This window comes from Mchenga conophoros, linkage group LG11, assembly GCF_057382185.1.
Source record: "Mchenga conophoros isolate Kocher_MC1m ecotype Shallow Benthic linkage group LG11, M_conophoros_male_GT1.1, whole genome shotgun sequence".
In the NCBI taxonomy this organism is placed as follows: Eukaryota; Metazoa; Chordata; class Actinopteri; order Cichliformes; family Cichlidae; genus Mchenga; species Mchenga conophoros.
In genome coordinates this window covers 39,159,235-39,172,387 of record NC_140536.1, presented here as the reverse complement: position 1 = coordinate 39,172,387, position 13,153 = coordinate 39,159,235, and positions in this window count along the sequence as shown.

The window sequence follows — 13,153 nt, the reverse complement described above, 5'->3', positions numbered from 1 at the left end:
TCCAGCACTAAGCAGGGTCAGATTCAAGAAGTAATGTCGCAATAAAAAAGGCTGAACTTTTACTCCCAGAGATGAGCTGTAAAAATCAATTTTAATCACCAAGTTTTGATTTTGTGAAAATAGTGTCTTTAGGATGGGCTGCCAAAGAAGCATGAATTGAATGAGTGAAGTCCTTTACAACACGTTACAGTGGTGGTTCTCCAATGTTTTACATCATTCCCCACATGGCAGGAAGAAATATTTTCACGCCCCATCTAAAGAAAATTAAAGCCATAAACTCAGTCACAATGAATCCTTCAGTCATTTTTGTTTTAAACAACTTTCATTTCAGATAACTATTTGTAACGTTTGTCCCTCGACTGCTTCAATCGTCTGAAGCACTTCTTCTAAAAAGCAACAAGTTGAACAGGATGTGAACCAAACATGGAAATAAGTCCAGAAACTTTTGAACGGAGATGAAAAATATATAATTTAGTGAGAGTTTAATACTTTTCACTCTTAGTGGCTGCAGTCAGCCTGTTTTTGACTGCAGAGCGGTGGTGTGGCGTGGTCTGTGATGCAGCTGCGGGGGAGGCGGCTGTCACAGGCTGGGTCTCCGACCCAGCACTCTGAGTTTTCTTTGTATTTTTTGATATGTTATTAGTTTGTGTTATTTCCTATTTGCCTTTAGTTTAGGCAGTTATTGTTCCTGGGTTTTCTATGTTTTGGGGTTTTCTATTTATTTCATCACGTATTAGGTCTGTTAAGTTGTGTTGTCATTTCCTGTTTTATTCTGACAATGTCATGTGTTCTTTGTTCATTGTATTTAGCTTTCCTCTCCTGGTCCTGTCATTAGGTTTATGTCTGTCAGCTGTTTTCCCCCATGTGTCGTCTGTCATCAGTCCTTGAATGCAACACAAGGAACATAACTTGACAGTCTGGGCAGCACAGTGCATAACCATGAGAGCAATTGTTCCTTGGAGATATACAGGGATATAAATATGTAAAAAATCTCAAAACATATAAATATTTGAGGACAAAAATTTTGCATTTTTCTAGTTCTTGAAGTGTGCTTTGACTCTTTGGCTGCCAAAATATACACAAGAAAAGAAGAAGAAGAGATGATCGCCGAGACTCAGTCATTAGAATGAGAAGCAAAAACCAATTCCACCTGTGGGTGGATTCCCTTCATCGTCCAGGGGGGAAGTTAGAAAAGGTTTCATTTTATCACAGCAAAGGCATGTGATTCACAACCACGCTGCTGCTCTGCTGTCGATCTCTCAGCTGACTTTAATGACAGAGGACGTCTGTCCTCAGAGGCTTTTGGATCGCCTCGGAAAATAATCTCTGTTGGAAATTAAAGTTCAGAAAGATAATGTCCAGAAGACAAGCTAAATGTGAATACAGACTCGTGTTACCGGTTAGTTCAAACTTCCTCTCAGCACAAAGTGTAAGGATGTGGTTCAGTAGATGTGGAGATAACATCTTTGGCATCAGGACAACTTCATCAGGGACAATTTAAACAGGACTAGAAGTTGGAGGTCAGCTGATTGTTAATGACTTGGCGGGAACATCTGACTTTCAAGCATAAATGTTTCAAATGTTAAAGTGTTTCTTTCATCATCTCTTTGGCATCACTTGTTCTTACAAAGGCTGAATGAGCCAAAGGCTCTGAATGTTTCCTCTGAGACTTTATGTCTTCCTGCAGGTGATTCAGATCATGGTTGCTCTGACTGTCATGGTCTTTGGGGTCCTGAGGGCAACATGGTCCAAAGGTGTGGTCTCTGATTGCATGGTGTACATCTGGAGACCAGTGATGGTGAGTCAGCTGACACTTCTTCCCCTTCATATCGTTTCCCTAATTAATCACTGCTCTCTCTTTTAGTTCATCATAGCTGGGTGTATGACGATCTATGATGGGACTTCACAGAGACCTAAGGTCAGTAACTCATCTCTGTGACGTGACCTTAGCTGTACTTCAGCTGATCCTTGGCTAAAGTGGCCATAAAAGAAGGCTTCCTCAAAGATCAGAGTGGTGTCTGCAGGTTCCTTTGAATGTGTGCTATGCATATGTTTTCGTGTATTAAACACATTACTTGCTAATTGTCTGTGAGAGCCAATGAGAGAGTTGCCTCATAGAACTGATGAATATTTTCAGGTGTTCCAGGTGTACTAATAGCAAGGTGTGGTTTTCTATGCACAGTAAGAGTGCTGTGGTTCTAAATGTTGCTGCTGGTGTGACTTAACTTGTCACAGCGACGGTCTTCTTCCTGGATGCATCTCAAGCATTTACCAACAGCGACCCTGGGGAGTCAGACCTGGACATAGTGAGCTTTTTTCTTTCATATTAAATTAAATGAGAATGTGTATTTAGAGCACAGGTGAATGCGGACTGGCTGTAACAGCTGTGACCTAGCTGCAGAGGTCTGTGGAGCAGAGATTATAGGTGTTTGACCAACATGCTGAAGAGAAGAGAAACTGTTTCAAATTTTTAGTTAGGGCAAGGGAACATCAGCAGCCTGTTTTTCTTTCTTTCAGTCCAGCCAGGCAATTTCAGGATTTTCAGCCATTCTCTGCTTGATCCAGCAGATGTTGTGTGGCTGTTCTGCAGGAGTAGGCAAACCTGGAGGTTGCTGTGATCCCACACGTCAGGTGAGTCTATCTACTGAGTTTTCCTCAGATCATTTATTAGCTACAGTTGACTAAACATAATGGAATTCAGTTCTATTCAGTTTTATTTATGTAATCCAAAATGATGACAACAGTTGCCTCAAGGTGCTTTATATTGTACAAAACGATGCTACGATAATACAAAGAAACCTCAGTAATCAGACTCTATAAGCAAGCACTTTGGTGACAGGGGGAAGAAAAAATTCCCTTTTAACAGGAAGAAACCTCCGCAGAAGGAATTTCTCCCTCCCATTCTACTTTTAAATACTCTAGGAACAACAAGTAGGCCTGCAGTGCGAGAGCGAAGTGCTCTAATAGTCCCTCTTTCTAGTCCCTGTCAGGACTCTTGCTGCAGCATTTTGGATCAGCTGAAGGCTTTTCAGGGAGTTTTTTGGACTTCCTGATAATAATGAATTACAGTCGTCCAGCCTGGAAGTAATAAATGCATGAACTAGTTTTTCAGCGTCACTCTGAGACAGGATATTTCTAATTTTAGGAGATGTTGCACAAATGGAAGAAAGCAGTCTTACATATTTGTTTAATATGTGCGTTGAAGGACATGTCCTGGTCAAAAATGACTCCAAGGTTCCTCACAGTGTTACTGGAGGCCAAGGTAATGCCATCCAGAGTAAGAATCTGGTTAGATACCATATTTCTAAGCTTTTCAGGGCCGAGTACAATAACCTCAGTTTGATCTGCTCAACCCCATCACACCCCCTCAAACAGATGCCACTACCGTCCAATCACATTCAGCATTCTGACTTTTATTTGTGCTTCAAAGTTTCCCTTAAACAGACTGATCATTTTGCCTGTTACTGATTATCATCGATTATGTTATTAATTGCTTCTCATCCTTCCCTTCACTTTTCTGATTTGATGTCAGCTTGTTGTAACTGTTAAATAAAACAGTGTCATCTTTATTAATAATTAGAGAGCTTCGAATAATGACAACACAGCAGAAATGATACACGTGTAATACCTGGAGATGACCACCCGATGGCGCTGTGTGGTCAGTAACATCATCACAGGTGAGACAGAGTTTTTTAAACCTCACTTCTTGAGATGTGTGAGGCCGAAAGCAGCTCCTCACACTGTCTCTGTGTGCAATAAAAAGGAGATTTTGGACATGTTTTCCTGATGTGGCATCTTTAATGGGCCAATTCTCCAAAGGCAGGTTTTCAATATTTGCTGTCAGAGATGATTAAGTGACCTAAAAACTTACCTCATAACTTGTAAATCATAATAAAGGACTTTGTATCATGGTTATATTACATCTTTGGAAAGATCAGACAGCAGGTTCAATCCTCTGAGGGAAAACTAAAGGATTACTCATCGAAACAGCAGGATATGCGGACTTCCTGTTATACAGGAATGACATCATGAACCTGCTGTTAGTGTAAAGTTACATGAAATAAAGTTTGTGTTAAACTCAGGATAAAACAAGCCACACAGGACATTTTCACGATAAAGCAGAAAGTTTCAGATGAACTCAGAGATGACGAGGGTACCTGTAGAGAGCATCCTGAATCGTCTCAAACAGCATGTTCAAGATTCGTGTTTGAACCACACAGCAGATACACATGGTGGTACATACGGGTGTGCCATAGCTGGATTCAGACAGCTTACCTGTGGATGAGGAGTCCTGCTCAGGGTCCTGGATTTGTCTGAATTGTTTCCAAAATAAACTTCCCTTACAGGAAGGTGAGAGGGGATCATCTTGTAGAGGTAGAAAGGTAGAGATCATAGAATAAATAAAAAAGCAACAGATCAGCTGTAAGCAAAATATTCAATAAAGATTTTATGATCAGAATGTGAGTACACGCAAGCCAAAGAATCCAAAATGTTTACGAAGAGTCCCAGAAATCTTCTGTATGTATCCAGTCAATGTGAAGGAAAATATAAGAAGATAGAATTAAAATCTTCTGATAAATAAATAATTTATTGTTCCCTTTGCAGAAAACATGGCTGTGGATTTACTTCCCCTCGATTTAAAGATGAAACACAACAGCGGTTCTGTTTGAGTTGTTCTTCAGTGATGCTTGGGTTCACCACTTTCAGTCTCCTCCTGACCTCATGTTCCTGAAGGGAGATGGAGGGGGAAGTGTGGGAGGAAGGTGGAGGTGGGTGGCAGGGAGTATGAGGGAGGGGTAGACTCAAACCAAGCAAACAAGGTGTTGAGCACCTCTGCCAGGTTGAGGCTGCTGGGGCTGGGGGGCGCATTAATAGTTTTTTGAGGGCTTGGATGCCTCCCCAGACCTAGCTGCTGCTGGTACAATTAATTAATTAATTTGCCATTACTTAAAAAGCCATCTCTAGACCCAGTGGTCTTAGCTAATTATTCTCAGGTTTGGGTTGTGTGTAAGCAGGAGAGGACCTAAACGCACGATTCAAGACAGACGGGGATAAACTCAAAAGGAACGGCTTTATTAACAGGAACACAGGGAGCGATACAACACTGTACTGGGAGAAACTAAAAGCTAAGGCACAGGGGAGACACAAGGAAACACACACAACCACGAGGGACGACACGACACGGAACAGAGGGGACGCTGACATAAATACACAGAAGGTAACGAGGGAAGTGGAAGCACACGGGAAACACAGCTGAGGACAATTACACATGACAGAGCGGGGAGGACACGAAACTGAAAATGCTGATGCCAAGACACGGACCTTAAACATCACACAGAAGGTACACAGAGACAGCCGAGACAGGCAGAGAGAGAGAACATGATGGGAAGAGGAAAACACAGGACACAAGGAGTGGAAGCAAAGCACAGTAACTCAAATCACTATATACACAGTCACACAGAGGGAGACACAGAGGAAAACACAGGACACAAGGAGTGGAAGCAAAGCACAGTAACTCAAATCACTATATACACAGTCACACAGAGGGAGACACAGAGGAAAACACAGGACACAAGGAGTGGAAGCAAAGCACAGTAACTCAAATCACTATATACACAGTCACACAGAGGGAGACACAGAGGAAAACACAGGGGCAAATCTAATAAACAATACCGAACAGAAAACCTAGGGATCTTAAGAATACAAATGAACTTAATACACAATGTCAAAACATCAGGTCAGAAGTCCTGGGACCATGATAATCATAGGCCAATCTCCAACCTTCTGTCATGGTCTACGGTGGGTGGCTGGAGTTTCCATTAGGCTCCTGAACTGACCTGGGATCCGCCCCTGGGCAGGGCCAACTCCAGCTCCTGCACACCTGGAGCCTATTGCAGGCAATCAAGCCAGAGGGATTTAAACCACACATCAATGTTCACTCACTGCCAGTTCGTCATCAACCCATGTTGGTAACAGGTCTTGTGCTTCAAATTCTCGCTGTGATTCATCTTACTAACAAAGACTCTTTTGTACTACAGTTGCTGTACCCACCCAGGCTCACTCCACCTCCGGACTCGGGATACCTAGTGCTCATTCTGGAAATCCCTCTGTGCCTCACCTGCCTGCCCTCCTGCCATCACACTCCATCTGGAGCCCCGGATCTCAGGTCAGCCTTTCCACGCCACTCAGCCTCCCCTGGATCTTCATCACCCCCCTCTCAAACACTCCAGGTCCCTAACTGCAAGTAAGAATTGCTGCTCTTATACTGGCCACTTCTGAGCTGCCTTCACTACCTGCCTAACTCCTATATCCTCTTCCCTCAGTGTGACTGTTCCCCACTCAGCTCCGTTCCGCTTCTCAGGCCTCGTTCCCTCGCCCTAGCCACGTTCCCCTGGGCACGCCACACCAAGACTCCACGTCTCGTCATTTTCTGTCTTTGCCACGTTTCCTTTTTTTCCCCTTTGCACTTAACTGTAATAAACTGTTAAATCATCTACTGTCTCCGCTCTGGGTTTCTGCACCTGAGTCCTATTCAGTACCGGCCATCCGCCGCCGTGACACCTTCCTTTCATATCAAACATCCTTGAAAGAGTAGTTGTCAAACAGCTAACAGATCATCTGCAGAGGTTTATTTGAAGAGTTTCAGTCAGGTTTCAGAGCTCAGCACAGCACAGAAACAGCTTTAGTGAAGGTTACAAATGATCTTCTTATGGCCTCTGACAGTGGACTCATCTCTGTGCTTGTCCTGCTAGACCTCAGTGCAGCGTTCGATACTGTCGACCATAATATCCTATTAGAGCGATTAGAACATGCTGTAGGTATTACAGGTACTGCGCTGCAGTGGTTTGTATCATATCTATCTAATAGACTCCAGTTTGTGCATGTAAATGGAGAGTCCTCTTCACACACTGAGGTTAATTATGGAGTTCCACAGGGTTCAGTGCTAGGACCAATTCTGTTTACATTATACATGCTTCCCTTAGGCAGCATCATTAGAAGACATAGCATACATTTACACTGCTATGCAGATGCGCCCTCTCAATCTCAAATCTCCATTTGAAGTTTCAGCGATCCTGGGATCAGCTCCTGGGAATTGGCAGTAAAGGAATTACCTAAGTTGTTGGATCCTCTCATTTCCATGTGTAGCAGGATGGATGATCACATGCACGAGTATGGTAAATGGACCTCTGATCCTCGGACCGCCAGCAGGGGGATTTACACCTGCGGCAGGAGACACTTCCACAGAGCGGCGCTTGGAGGGAAGCGAGTTGGCAGATGGGGATGAGCAGCCCATGCAAGTCAGCCGTGCACAGCTTTCCCTGTTGGATCGGAGAAGACTGCTAGCGGGTGAGTGTTTCTATCGTGGGCAGAAGGGGCACTGTGTGTACACTTGACTCCTCCTGGGTGAAAGATCACGCCCATTGGTAAGTGTGGGGTTGCTGGCAGGCACGATTCGAGAAACTTCCCTACCATGACTCACCTGTTTAGCTAAGTTAATGCAGAGCGGAGTAAAACTTTATTGATCAGGTGTTAGCTCAAAGTCTTGGTCAAAGTTAAGCTTCCTGACAGCCTGATGGATGAAGCTGTCCTTCAGTCTGCTGGTCCTGGCCTGGAGACTCCGCAGTCTCCTCCCTGACGGCAGCAGCTTGAAGAAGCTTTGCATTGGGTGCGTGGGATCAGCCGCTATGCAAAGGGCTTTTTTAGTGAGACGGGTGCTGTAAATGTCCTGGAGGGAGGGGAGAGAGACACCAATGATCCTCTCTGCAGCTCTCACTATGCGTTGGAGCAGGGGTGCTCACACTTTTTCCGCATGTGAGCTACTTATAAAATGACCAAGTCAAAATGATCTACCCACTACAAAAATCCAAAACATATACTTATTTATAAATATATTGAGGATTCTTTATATCTACAATGTATATACATGCATAACCGCAATATCCAATATTTCACAACACAATTAACTATGTAAATTTTTTGTCATTACCTGAGTTTACTCTGATGACTTGCACTGAATTGAATCAGCCAGGGATGCATAGTCCGGACAGTAGCTGCTGACGGCCAGGTTTAAGAGAAAAAACCGAGAGCTAAAAATTGGAGTTAACTCGCTGACTAGCTTGTCAGTTTTACTACACTTCGCGCCGCTGTTTGCGCATGCGCAGCGACCTAAGCGTCAGAAAAAATCTGCTGTCATCTGACTGGCTTCCCTGTATCAATCAAGTGACGGGATGGATGATAGGCTGGCATCTATTTTTTTAATGCCATGCGATCTACCAATACTACCTTTGCGATCGACTGGTCGATCGCGATCGACGTATTGAGCACCCCTGCGTTGGAGGGTTCTATGACAGGACGCATTGCAGGCTCCAAACCACACAGTGATGCAGCTCGACAGGATGCTCTCGATGGTGCCTCTGTAGAAAGTGTACATGATGGGGGCTGGTGCTCCTGCTCTTCTTAGTTTGCGGAGAAAGAAGAGACGCTGCTGTGATTTCTTGGCCAGTGCTGTGGTGTTGTACGTCCAGGAGAGATCCTCTGTGATGTACACACCCAAGAACTTGGTGCTGCTCACTCTCTCCACAGACGCTCCGTCAATGGTCAGAGGAGCATGTTGGGTGTGCATTCTCCTGAAGTCCACAACAATCTCCTTCGTCTTCTCCACATTCAATATGTGCATGCACTCTGGTCCCGGTCATGTTGCCCCAAACCTTTCATCAGCTGTAAAACAGCCTGTTTCAGTTTAAGAGTTGTTTTCATGCCCAGCTTGAATCATTCTTCACCACGACGGCCTCCTACAGCGGTCGCATCACTGCAGCTGTGGTCCCAATACATCTGTTGATCTCTCGTTCCCCTCTTTGCTCACTCGTGAACAAGACTGTCCTCCACGTGGGGCAGTAACTCATCCCTGATGCAAAGTAGGTACTCCACCCTTTTCTGGGTGAGGACCATGGCCACAGATTTGAAGGTGGTGATTCTCACTCCCGCCACTCAACACTCAGCTGTGACCTGCTCCAGTGACCACTGGAGGCCACCACCTGATGGCTGACCAAGCCCGACAGGCTTCATGGTAATTACTATCACGACAGGCACCAACAACCTTACTGCCGCAGCTCCTTGCAGCAGCCTCAATGATGTCCATTCTTAGCCGCCCTCAGAATGCTGTTGGGTGTGCTAGGTCTGTCCGTCATGCTCCCTGCCACCTGATCCAACTCACCACCAGGTGATGATTAGCTGAAAACTCAGCTATCAACTGAGGTGATTATCTCTCATCCTCATGCATAAATCAGGCACTCTCCCCACCAGAGAGGTGATATTCAACGTCAGTCTCAATAGCTCTGAGCACCACACAATAATGCAATGAAAGCATATTTTTTAAAAAGGGCGACAAAAACCTTTCATTCCTATGAGCTGCAGAATAATTTGGGCACAAAACTAATTTCACTGTTCAAAAACTTGCAGCTTTCACTACAGACTGTGCAGACAGTGTTGGCAGTCTAAACTAAGTCTGTGTGATATAATCATGAGTTACACAGCATGTTTGTAGAATTAACTGGAGTCATCAGCAACAGCAGAGAGCAGCCCCACCTTAAGTCTAATAAGAGAGGACAGGAAAAGAACATTTTTAACAAAACAAATACTATTGTTATTATTATTTAAAATGTAATTAAACAGAAATGTCCGTTAAATATAAAAGCATTTTGCTTATGTTGTTAAAGAAAGGCTAGATATGATATTAATAGATGCCACGGATGTTCAAAAACTGCCATAAAGCATTAAAATAAATACAGGGATTAAGTATATACAGTTCATATGTTATAAAGGTTCATATGGATTAAAAACAAGCCCCATCCCCTAATGACCACTGCTACACTACGGTCAGGGATGCTACAAGGCACAATCTCGCCCTCCTTTTGGCAAATCCGATCACGCTGCCATCTTCCTCATGCCAAAATACAAACAAAGGCTGAAACAGGAAGTTCCGGTTCAGAGGAAGGTCGCGCGCTGGACGGACCAATCGGTGGCCGCGTTACAGGACGCACTCGATGACGCAGACTGGGGCATGTTCAGAAACAGCTCCGACAATGACGTCAACGAGTTTACGGAAGCGGTTGTGGGATTCATCGGGAAACTAGCGGATGATACCGTGGAGACAAAGACTATCACAACGTTTCCCAACCAGAAGCCGTGGGTGGATAAAACCATCCGCGATGCTCTGAGATCCCGCACCGCTGCCTACAACACGGGACTCACGACGGGGGACATGGACCCGTACAAAGCCGCGTCATATAACGTGCGGAGGGCGGTGAAAGAGGCGAAGCAGCGCTACGGGAGGAAACTAGAGTCACAACTCCAACAGAGTGACTCTAGGAGCCTGTGGCGGGGACTAAGGACAATAACGGACTATAAAGCACCAACAACCGGTATGACGAACGCGGCCGTGACTCTGGCAGACGAGCTGAACACTTTCTATGCTCGCTTCGAGGCTGCAGCTAAGGACTCCACGATGCTAGTGCTAGCGGCGCTAACGGCTGCAGACAGGAAGATACTGCCAGCACCGGAAACGTGCTCGTCATCTCCGAGCATGAAGTAAGGAGAGCCTTCAAGAGAGTGAACACCAGGAAAGCAGCAGGACCAGACGGCATCCCAGGTCGTATCCTCAGAGACTGCGCATACCAGCTAGCTCCTGTGTTCACTGAGATATTCAACATCTCTCTATCTCAGTCGGTGATCCCCACATGCTTCAAAGAGTCCATCATTGTTCCTGTCCCGAAGAAACCCCACCCTGCTTCTCTCAATGACTATCGCCCTGTAGCCCTCACCTCAGTAGTGATGAAGTGCTTTGAACGCCTGGTCAGAGACTTCATCATTTCTTCACTACCAGACACACTGGACCCACTACAGTTCGCTTACCGTCCAAATCGTTCCACAGACGATGCCATCTCTCATCTCCTCCACACATCACTCACTCACTTGGACACTAGAAGGGGGAATTATGTTAAAATGCTCTTCATAGACTACAGCTCTGCATTTAACACCATAATTCCCTCCACACTCACCACCAAGCTGGAGCATCTGGGACTCAGCTCATCTATGTGTCAGTGGATCTCCAACTTGCTAACTGGCAGACCACAGGCAGTAAGGATGGGCGGACATGTCTCAGCCTCCACCACTCTCAGCACTGGAGCCCCCCAGGGGTGTGTTCTGAGCCCCCTGCTGTACTCTCTGTACACATATGACTGTGTGGCCACTACCAGCTCCACCACCATCATCAAGTTTGCTGACGACACCGTCGTGGTGGGCCTGATCTCTGATAACAACGAGACGGCCTACCTGAAGGAGATTAGGAATCTGGAGAACTGGTGCCAGAGGAACAACCTCCTTCTAAACGTCAGTAAGACAAAGGAGCTGATAGTGGACTTCAGCACTAAGCAGGAGAGGAACTACCAGACCCCCGTCATCAACGAGTGCCCAGTGGAGAGAGTGGACAGCTTCAAATACCTCGGAGTTCACATCACGCAGGACCTGTCATGGTCCTGTCACATCAACACCGTGGTGAAAAAGGCCCGACAGCGTCTCTACCACCTCAGACGCTTGAGAGACTTCCAACTGCCCTCCAAGGTGCTCAGGAACTTTTACTCGTGCACCATAGAGAGCATCCTGACGGGAAACATCTTAACCTGGTTCGGGAACAGCACCATGCAGGACAGACGAGCTCTACAGAGGGTTGTGCGGTCAGCTGAGCGCACCATCCGCTCCGAGCTCCCTGACCTGCACTCAATCTACAGCAGGCGGTGCCGGACCAAGGCCAGGAAGATGGTGAAGGACCTCAGCCATCCCAACAACAGACTGTTCTCTCTGCTGAGGTCAGGAAAGCGATTCCGCTCCCTGAAGACCAACACAGAGAGACTGAGGAGGAGCTTCTTCCCGCAGGCGATACGGTCTCTCAATCACACCACCACACAGTACTGACCCACACATATGGTTCTTACACACACACTGGACTTTCTGGACATTGTTTACACTAATTCGATTAGATGCGTGGTCATCTAATTGAATCACTTCATCACTAAATCACTTTAAGCATATTTGCACTGCAAGAGACACTTAAATGTGGATTGCACAACACTCAAGGTCAAGGTAACTTTATTTATACCCAAAGGCAAGGTAAATTTGCTTTACAGAAAAATGACAGCATTTGGCATCCCTTTAAAAACACACATACCTAGTAAATATATAAACCTCACTGTGGCACATATATAGTAGTTTTGATATTTCGAATCAAAAACAGTTCTTATTTAATTCAGTGACAGCAACGGGGACAAAGCTATTTTTATAACGCTTTGTCCTGCATCTTGGAAATAGAAACCTCCGTCCTGAGGGAAGAAGCTGAAATTCACCCCTTAGAGGATGGGAACCATTTTTAAGGATTGATAAAGCCATCCTCTGTACCTGCTTAGAGTACAGGGAGGCTAAACAAGACTGTGGCTCACCTATCAGACGACTGGACCATCTCACTATCTGATTTAGAGAGTTTTTCTCTGTGACAGAGGTCTGACCAAACCATGCCACCAAACAAAAGGATAAAACAGACTCAATAAAAGAACGATAAAACAAAGTTAAAATTTTTTGGTCAATGTGGAAGTGAACAAGTTTCCTAAGACAATAGAGGTGCTGGTGACCCTTTTTACAAACTGATTTGCAATTTTGATCAAAGTTCAGTTTTTCATTTATTATGGTCCCAAGATATTTACATGATTGTACTTGCTCTATTTTCTGACCTTTAATTAAAGTGACTTTGTTGTTTCCTAAAATCAATCACCATATCTTTTGTCTTAGATATGTTCAGCTGGAGATGAGACTCCTCACACCACTGAACAAAGTCATCAATGACTGGACCGTGGTTAATTTCACCCTCTTTCAGTAAGCTGACAATAACAGAGTCATCTGCATATTTAATAATGACCCTGTTTTCATGTCTGCCCTGACACATGTTTGTATAGAGAATGAATAATAAGGGAGATAAGACGCACCCTCGAGGAGAACCTGTGGAGGAGAACACTGGGTCAGACAGAACCCCATTTATTCTCACTCTTTGTGATCTGTCAGTTAAAAAATCTAAAATCCAGCCCACCAGGTTTTTCCTGATTTCAAA